Here is a 7,715-nt window from a genome sequence, read left to right as displayed (position 1 = left end):
TGGCAGTCTGTCATCGAGGGGGGGGGGACTCAGGAGGCCGCACCCTGTCTGAGAGTTTATCCACAGTTAGTGGTGGCTGGTGGAGGGAAAGATAATTTCTTCAGTAGTGTAACCCCAGTAAAGTGCCTGTGTACATGCAGACAGCGCTAATGAAACTCACTCACAGAGAGAGAGAGAGAGAGAGAGAGAGAGAGAGAGAGAGAGAGAGAGAGAGAGAGAGGAGAGAGGGGGAGGGAGAGAGAGAGAGAGAGAAACATGAAAGTCGCAGACGGGCCGCCTGAGAAGAGAAAGGAACTCGGTGGGGATGGGATAACAGACATTATATACATATGAAAATGTCACAGTAAAACCCGTTTGTGTATGGTTCACATACACTAATAAAAATCAAAGACAAAACCCTGGCATCTCTGCCTCCACTGTGCACCTGTCTCCTTCGCTCCAGAAGCGGCGGGTCTGCTAGACAAGCACACATCTTGTGACAAGGATCAGCCTAGCCCACCCCCACCCTGGCAGCTGCAGCCTTATCTCACCATCCCGACATAATGATCAGCCGGATCACAGTTGAGCTGAGACTCATTAACTAGGTGTGCTCCTCCTCGCTCCCCCTGCTCTGTTCCTTCGCTGCCCCATCTGAGAGCTCACATCAGTTACCCGAAAGGCAGAGCTAAGGGCACCGGTTCCCTTGTCTTCCTGATACAGCTCCGTTGATTAAAGCTCCTTCCTGCTCACCACGGTGGAGCCCAGGCTGTGACCTGCTCGAAACGACTGCACGTTGTCCGAAACAGTGGCTTTTACCAAACGCCAGTTCCCTCCATTTCTGAGTGCACATGCAAAGCAGAATAACCCCACATCTTGTCTGTGCACATGAACAGCCATGATCCACCCAGCACAGGCCACGAGGTGCACACCAATACATGACTTATTTACACAAATAAAATACTTACTCAAAACCATATCACCAAAAGAAAAACCCGAGCTAGTGCATTCATTAAACTCACCAAACCAAGGAACAAAGCAACAGTCTTTCCTGACCACATAAAAGGAGCTATAGGGGTGCCCACCAGCCTGTCATCAAACCACCCAATGTGCCCACCAGCCCATCATCAAACCATCCAATGTGCCCACCAGCCCATCATCAAACCACCCAATGTGCCCACCAGCCCATTATCAAACCACCCAATGTGCCCACCAGCCCATCATCAAACCACCCAATGTGCCCACCAGCCCATCATCAAACCACCCAATGTGCCCACCAGCCTGTCATCAAACCACCCAATGTGCCCACCAGCCCATCATCAAACCACCCAATGTGCCCACCAGCCCATCATCAAACCACCCAATGTGCCCACCAGCCCATCATCAAACCACCCAATGTGCCCACCAGCCTGTCATCAAACCACCCAATGTGCCCACCAGCCCATCATCAAACCACCCAATGTGCCCACCAGCCCGTCATCAAACCATCCAATGTGCCCACCAGCCCGTCATCAAACCATCCAATGTGCCCACCAGCCCGTCGTCAAACCACCCAATGTGCCTACCAGCCCATTATCAAACCACCCAATGTGCCCACCAGCCCATCATCAAACCACCCAATGTGCCCACCAGCCCATCGTCAAACCACCCAATGTGCCCACCAGCCCATCGTCAAACCACCCAATGTGCCCACCAGCCCATCGTCAAACCACCCAATGTGCCCAGCAAGCTCTCATCACAGCCTCTCAACTCTGCCTTGGGGATTTCGTTCAGTCCGTTTGAATCACAATTCTTCCACACCAGCTCCACGTCTCTAGCTAACGCTACACGTGAAACTGGCTCTGTCACCTGGCTGTGACACGAACATCCTGTCTAGCCCTTTGGAGTGATTCTGGGTGCGCTGTGTCAGCCCTAGGTCATCATTTTCAGGCTGGCCTCTTTGAGCCCTCTGCCCTCTCTAACACTTCCGTAACTATTCTGTTAGATAATATAGATGTATTGGGTGACTATATATTCACATGTATTTGTGTGTGAAGTGTAAAGTGTGATCAAAAGTGAATACTAGTAATTAAGATTGGAAATTTAAAAAAAAAAAATCCCTATGGTTGCCAATGTCATGCCTGTCAAGAGAAGTCAGTACTACTTGGGTATTAAAATCAATGCAATTGGGGCCAGAAAGATGGCTCAGTGGTTAAGACCCATGCAGTACCCAACTTCGGGTTCCAGCACCCACGATGGGTGACTCACAGCTGCCTGTAACTCCAGCTCCACAGACTCAACATCCTCTTCTGGACTCTGTGGACACTATATTCGTATGTATATACCCACACAGAGACACACATATACACATAATTAAAAATAAAATAGATCTTTAAAAAAAAATAAAGTCAAGAAAAATTGACATAGCTTATCCAAAGAATCCAGATGGCCAGGTGTGGTAGCACACGCCTTTAATCCCAGCATTTAGTAGACAGAGGCAGGCGGCTCTCTGTGAGTTCAAGCCCAGCCTGGTCTACCTGGTGAGTTCCAGGATAGCCAAGGCTATGGAGAGACCCTGTCTCAAAACTAATTAATTAACCATTAATCAATTCTGATGTTTCCATCAAATGTGTCCATCTATGTTTCTGACACAGCTCTCTCATGACCACCATGACTTTCTCTGTTTGGGTTTTTGGGGTAAGTAACATGACCCGATATGCTAGGGCGCCATAGCTGAGTCTCTCGCCCAGGATTCTGGTAACAGGCAACACAGTGCCCCGAGAATAACTGTGAGTGGCTAGATAAGACGTTAGTGTCACAGCCCAGGGACAGAACCGGTTCTGGGCATAGAGGTGGCTAGAGATAGGGAGCTGGTGTAAAAGAATTGATTCAAATGAGCTGAGCAAAAGTCCCAGGACAGAGTGCATTGGGTAGTTTGGTGATGGGTTGGTGGATGCCTCTATAACTCAGCATTGGATGTTTCTCACTTTATATGGCTAGGAAAAAATGTGGCTTTGTTCCTTGGCTTGGGTTTCCTGGGGTACAAGTGTGTGCCACCATGAATGGATTTATCTTATTCTTCTGATGGTCCTTCAGCCTTGGGAAAGGCTCCCCCCCCCCCCCCCCCGCCCCGAGCTAAGGACCGAACCCAGGGCCTTAGCTCTACCACTGAGCTAAATTCCCAACCCCAGGAGAGGTGTCTTGACTCTAAAGTATACATACTGACAATTGTCAGCTCTTCCGTTAGTAACGCTTAACAGATGGGTGTGGCCCGTCAAGCAAGGGCTTTAGTCTTGTGAAACTAGGATTCAGGAAAGCTTTAAGCATGAATCTGAAGGGAGTAAAGGATAGCTCCAGGTGGAGAGCAGGGGTCACTACTTCTAGAAAAGCCACATGGATATCCTGGAGTGACTGGCCAGCCCTCATTTTAGGGAGTGACTTACAGAGAGATTCCAGGTCTCTGCCATCAGTTGCAATGGACCTTGGAGATAAAAACTGGGCAGGAAGATGTGTGCCTGCCCACACTGGGCAGGAAGATGGGCTAAGAAGGCATTGGGGCCTCAAGAGGCAAAGTCCAAGTGGGTTGGTATGCTTCCACATCAGTTTTACAAAATCTACATTACTGTCCTTTCTGTGAAAAAGGAAATAGTATTCACAGCTTGTATAGCAAGGCAGACTGAGGTGCAAGGGAGCCCAAAGCAGGCGGAAAGGGAGCTAGTTTGTAAGATCTGGACCCATCTAGGGGGCAGCACTTCTCATGCTCGGCAAAAACTTAATCCAGTCTTCGGTAAACCAGGAGCATTTTCAACAAATTTGCATGTTACCCTCAAAGAACCTCTAACTTCCGGTGCCAAATAAATGCTCGCCGCAGACCCTGTTTGTATTCAGAGCTGACTGCCAGTCTGTTTGCGGCTTGTCTGAAAGTATGAATATTTTCCCGACCAATTTAATCACATTCCGGATTAGAACAGAATTATTTTATCTTGGGAAGGACAGAGATAGGTTGGTGTACAGACGGGCCAAGTCAGATTTGATTTTTAAAAACATTTTTTTTCTATATATCCTTGGGTCATTTCCCCTCCTGCATCCTGTTTTCTGGCTAGAATGTGATCCCCCTTTGGTCTCGCTGGGTGTGCTGGTCCACCTCTCCCTTCAAGGTGGTCTTGAAAGGCAACCATCTGAGGTTGTGGCTGAACAAGATAGACTTGAGAGAAAGAAGGCTGGGTTATATCTTGGGGGAGAAATTGAGGCAAGGGAACCAGGTCAGACCTGACAAGGAGAGTGTGTGTGACTGTCTAGACCACAGGGAAGATGAGTATAGACTGTCCACACTAGCACAGAAGTGTGGACATTGGTTCCCTAGCTCCTTTTGGCTGACTTCACAGCTGGTTTCTATGGTGACCAGAGATAATTAGAAAAAAAAAGTCACTTGCTCCTTCCAGCTTCAGTCCCACATACGGTTATTCTCTTTTTCTTTCTTATCTTTATCCCTCTATCATCCCCACCCACACCCCACCCCACCCCGCTTTCTAGCCAGCGCTGATCACCCATTTGGGGGTGAATCATCGGATTCTAGACGTTGGTGTTTGACTCTCGGAGCAGAATCGAGGCAGATTCAGCCGAAATGCAGTCTTCGTTAAATTCGATTTCAGAAGAGGAGTGACTCATTTTATATCGCCGCTGTCCTTGTCACTTATCGGCAGGGACACATTCTGAGATATGTGTCACACGTTCTGAGATATGTGTCACACATTTTGAGATATGTGTCATTAGGTGCAAAAGAGTGAACATCACAGGCTGCTATCAAAAATGCTAACGTGGTCACCATGTCACTAGATAACAGGATCCGGAGTTCATTGTTGACAAAAGTTATTATTGGCAACTTGCCATACTAAGTATGTCTCTAATACTACCTGGGACAGACATATACTGAACAGGATTAATTATAATTTTTATTTTTGTGTCTGTGCTCATCTGTGTCCACAAGGAGGCCAGAGGACAACTTCAAGCATTATATCTCAAGTTCTTTTTACCTTTTTTTTTTTTTTTCCATTTTCTCCTTTTCTCTCAATCTTTCTTTTGACTGAGTCTGGCCTGGAACTTGCAATGTAGACCAGACTGGTCTTGAACTCCCAGAGATCCACCTGCCTCTGCCTCCTGACTACTGGGATTAAAGAGTGCATGACCGCACCAAGATTCATTTTTCCTTTTTCCTTTTCTTTCTCTCTTTCTCTCTTTCTCTCTTTCTCTCTTTCTCTCTTTCTCTCTTTCTCTTTCTTTCTTTTTTTCTTTTTTCTTTCTTTCTTTCTTTCTTTCTTTCTTTCTTTCTTTCTTTCTTTCTTTCTTTCTTTCTCTTTCTTTTCTGGTACTAGGAAGAGAACCCAGGGGCCCCTGCATGCTAAGTACAGGTCAGGAATACAAAGGTCATTCTCAGCTATGTAGCAAATTCAAGGCCAACCTGGGCCACATGAGACCCTGTCTTAAGGAAGAGGAGGAGGAAAGCCAGGCAGAGGAAGAGGCCAAAGAGGAAGAAGAGAAGGAAGGGGAGTCATTTCCCACTTCCATATTCGGCTTCTCTGCCAATAGATTTTCTCTATTATAAAGCTCACCATTTTTATTGTTTGGTATTTCAGGTGAAAAGAACTAGTTCAGTTACAGGCTGCTGTGAAAACTGAGGCAGAGACCTCACATAGAGCTGATTGTCCCTGTCATCCCGGGCTCCTGCCTCTTTGAGGAATCCATCCTTTGCTCCAGCATCCTTTGCCCCTTATAGGTTCTCACACGGAGTATGGCCAGCGTTCAGCCTTTCCTCCACTGCATCCTGAGCTCCTTGAAGGCAGTGACCTTGTCTGGCTGCTCTGGGAGCCCGTACTTGACCCTGGCTGGGCCTTACACTTGGTGGGTTCTGGTGCCTTTGCCAATAAATCCTCCCATGGACCCGACTCCAGAGACAACTGTTTGATGAATGCTTGTAACATGATATAATAAATTAAAATTCATTTTATAATGTGGCTCTAGAGACAGAGACTGTTCAGCAAGTGACATCATGTCGGGCTAGTGACACCAATGTCATTAGTAATGTTTACATTCAGGACATTATCCTTGGCTTGAACCTATGGGAAAATAGTCCAGAATCCCACTGACTGTAAGAATGGCCTCCCATCGGGAGGAGGCTGGCAGATGATGTCTCTTTAGAACACAGTTGTGTTCCATCTATGGCTCCAATGTCTCAGTAAACAGTTTTGGATAAATTATGACTTCCTTTGAAATCACCCAAACTAGAAATGCCATGGAGAACACAAAACTCAGAAGTCCCCTCTTGGATTTCGTATCCCCCACTTAACTAAAAAGAGCAAGCTCCAGTGAAGGAAAGTTCTGGAGAACGTTCTACAGGTCTCTCCTGCCTCCGGGCCATCAAACACATGACTCTTCTTGCATGAAGGATGTTTCTCACTCTAGTAACCTCCTGTATTTTGTTCAAGACCCCACTTATAATACAGTCTCCATCTGATCTTGCAAAATAATTGTTACAGCCCCTTGAGGGTTTTTCTGAGTCTACACTACCGTGTTCACAAGTTCAAAGAAGAGGTCAAAGGAGCTTATTTCTGTATCTCCAGTAACAGGATCATTGGAAATGGAGAGAATATGTGTACTAGGTGAAAGCAGCCATTGGGGTGTGTTTGTTTGTTTGTTTGTTTGTTGAGTTTTTTTTTAACTTATGGTAGGGCATGGGCTGCAGATTAAATCCACAGGGAACAGGAAGGTGGGCAGCTGGCAGCTGAGAACCCACTCTCCTGAATTGTCCTCTGATCCCCACATGCAACATGTGCCCTCCGACGTACACACAATAAATAATTGTAATTAAAAATGTTTTTAAAAGCCAGTCATGAACTGGAGCCCATCTTGGAGTACACAGTGAGCTGGAGGCCAGCCTGGATTATACAACAAGATCCTGTCTCAAAAACTGATTACAGGCTAGAAATCCTCTACAGACAAACCTAGGGCTGGTCATCCATTTGGATGCTTCTGGGCAGCATTCAGAGGGGTCCTGAAGGATAAGTGGGGAGTCTTCGTGAACAAACCATACCCAAGCCATAGTGTTTGGGAGCTGGAAGAACCTGAGCCCGTGACCCCAACACACACATACATACACACCCACCACCACCACCATCACAACCATCACCCCCACCACTACCACCATACCCACCACAACCACCACCACCACCACCACCACCACCACGGCACTCATAAGCATGATCTTAAATCCTTGGGCTTCTCTGGGTTTAGGTTTTCGTTTTATTCTAATTATTTATTTAACTTAGTAACCAGGCTGGTCTCAGACTCCTTATAGTGGAAGCTGCCCTTGAACTCCTGTTCATCCTGCCTTCACCTTCCCTGTGCTGGGATTGCACACCCAGTTTGTTCTTACTAGTTTTAACTGTAAAAACACCCTACCGGAAGCTGGAACTCGATGCTTACGCCACTTTACTGAAAGATGTGAGCAAGTCAACGGGCTAGGATTCCCTAGGGACATCTCCCAGGCCTCCAGTTCTCTGGAGATCCTGGAGAGAGGAGATTCCCACGCTGTGGCTATTACCAAGTCGCCAGGCTCAACCTCTCAAAACTGTTTACAAAATGCTCTAGGATTGCCTAATCATCTCTGTATGATCCCAAGCACCCATTTTACAAAACGGGAGGCTAAGGAGGTGTACTCTCAGAAGTAGAGTGCTTGCTTAGCACGCATCAGGCACTAACAGTGC

Source organism: Peromyscus eremicus, chromosome 22 (genome assembly GCF_949786415.1).
Source record: "Peromyscus eremicus chromosome 22, PerEre_H2_v1, whole genome shotgun sequence".
Classification (NCBI taxonomy): domain Eukaryota; kingdom Metazoa; phylum Chordata; class Mammalia; order Rodentia; family Cricetidae; genus Peromyscus; species Peromyscus eremicus.
Note: the sequence above shows the minus strand (reverse complement) of the source record.